The sequence below is a fragment of the Lathyrus oleraceus genome, chromosome 2 (genome assembly GCF_024323335.1).
Source record: "Lathyrus oleraceus cultivar Zhongwan6 chromosome 2, CAAS_Psat_ZW6_1.0, whole genome shotgun sequence".
Taxonomy (NCBI): Eukaryota; Viridiplantae; Streptophyta; class Magnoliopsida; order Fabales; family Fabaceae; genus Lathyrus; species Lathyrus oleraceus.
Genome location: NC_066580.1, coordinates 102,807,455 through 102,809,605, shown reverse-complemented (window position 1 = coordinate 102,809,605; position 2,151 = coordinate 102,807,455).

Here is a 2,151-nt window from a genome sequence, read left to right as displayed (position 1 = left end):
GTTGATATCGGTAAATATCAAGTTCTAACCATCGGTAAATGGTTTTGACTTTCAGAAGTTTGTTTTTCCCCAGCCGCCATCGGTAAATGGTCGTACTGAAGTTGATATCGGTAAATATCAAGTTTCCAGTTCTCCAACCATCGGTAAATGGTTTTGCTTTTCTAAAGCTGTCATGCAGTTTGTCATCGGTAAATGACATGGTTCTTTTGTATTATATCCAGTCTGTGCAAATTCTACGGTTCTTTGGTATTCAATCCCTGTTTACCCTGAAAGTCTGACAGCCATCGCTATCATCCATTCGGGTTCCCAGCTGATTGAATAGGGGCAGCTGTAGCACCTCAAATTCGCACCTATCATTATACATACATTTTCATATTAGGTCATAGCATGTCATGATCCATTGCATAGCATTTGCATTGTTCCTCAGTTGCCTCAAGTGCAAGCAGTCAAGAATTAGGTCAAACTAATCTCCTGATCAGTCAACCAAGCAAGCAAAGGAATTTCTCATTGAATCAAGGCCTTGGGGTTTGTCCAACAAGTGCACATGGTTTGGAGGTCTATTTGAAGTGTTCATGTCAAGGGTTAAGGGCTCAGAGGTCAGCAGTTCGTGCCCAGACAGTCAAAAACCCTAGAAAAGTCAACTGTCAGTCAAAGCAGTGGATGGTGGTCATTCTTGTGGAATTTGGGCACCATGGTCAATAATCAAGAGTTCATGCCACTTGGGACATCATTTGAAGTCAAGTTCTCAAGGAATCAGGGTTTGGAATTCATCAGTCAATGCACAATCAGTCAGAAACCCTAAAAGTCAACTGTTGGTCAACTGTCCATTTAATCAGTGATTGGATGATTGGAATTGGTTTGTGGGAGTTCATTCATGTCCAAATAGTCATCATACATCATGCCAAACACCATCATGGAAGAATTTGAAGCCAGATCATGAATTTCCCAAAACGGAAACTGGGCCTGTAACTGAAACCTGCCATAAATGGAAAGTTTTGATCCTCAAACTTACATCATGATACAAGCCTCAAATGAATTTTTGCCCAACATGAAAGTTGAAGATCTTGTTCTCCCATTTCCAAAAAGTCCTAGAACTCTCAATTCCCATGTGTGGTTGGCAAGTTATGATCGAATCGATTTCAAAAATCTTGAACTTCAAAGGGCCATATCTCCCAAACCGTTTGGCCAAATTTGGTGGGGTTTTTTCCTACAAACCACATTTTTCATCCTCTTTCCAAAAATATAAATTTCATGACCTAAAACCTTACCAATCAAAATGGCATTTTTGGACCTTTTTCATTTAAATTCAAAGTTTGACCAAGAGTTGACTTTTTGACTCAAACATTTTTTCAGCATTTGGCCAATTGGGAAAGCTCATAAATGTCATTTTAAGTGTGTTTGCAAAGCCAAATTATGCAGAACATGTGAATCTTGCTTGGTGGCTTGAATTACAAGAAAAGTACCATTGCACCATGCTTGTCCTTGCTTGCCACAACCATGCTTTGTACCAGCACCATTATGCAGCATTCTTGATCATTTTTTCTGTCATGATGAGCCTCATTGTGCAGCCATACTCCAATGGTACATATAGCCATGCTTGCTCACTTGAATTTTGGCAAAAAGGACATTGTTTCAAACATCCAATTGTTGAACCATACCTTGTACTTGCAACAGCAGATCTAGTGGCAATGGAGCAACATTCTTTCTGTCATTGTTTGGATACATTACTAGCAGCAAGACCAACAGAAATGGAGGGAAGCTAAAAACACTTTGGCTTTTCTTTTCCAAAGGAGCTGTCAAAAGCACCCAAGGCATGGGCCTTGCCATGTCTGGTACTGCTCACAGCAGACCAAGGCTGTAATGTGCTGTGGCTGGTAGCAGCATAAGGAGGACACCAAAAACAACAGCATTTTCATTTTTTGACTTGGATAAAAAAAACTGCACACACCTTGCCCTCTTGCTGTCATGAGCAACAACCAAACCAAAAACAAAACAAAAACCAATCTCATTCATTTTCCAACCACACCACCTTGCATTTTTTTCTGTCCAAGCCCCTAGTAACCTAACCTGCATCCATTCCACCATTTTTCTGCCATTTAGAAAACCTATAGCAGCAGGACAGCAGAAGAGGATTGGATTGACTTGGCTTGG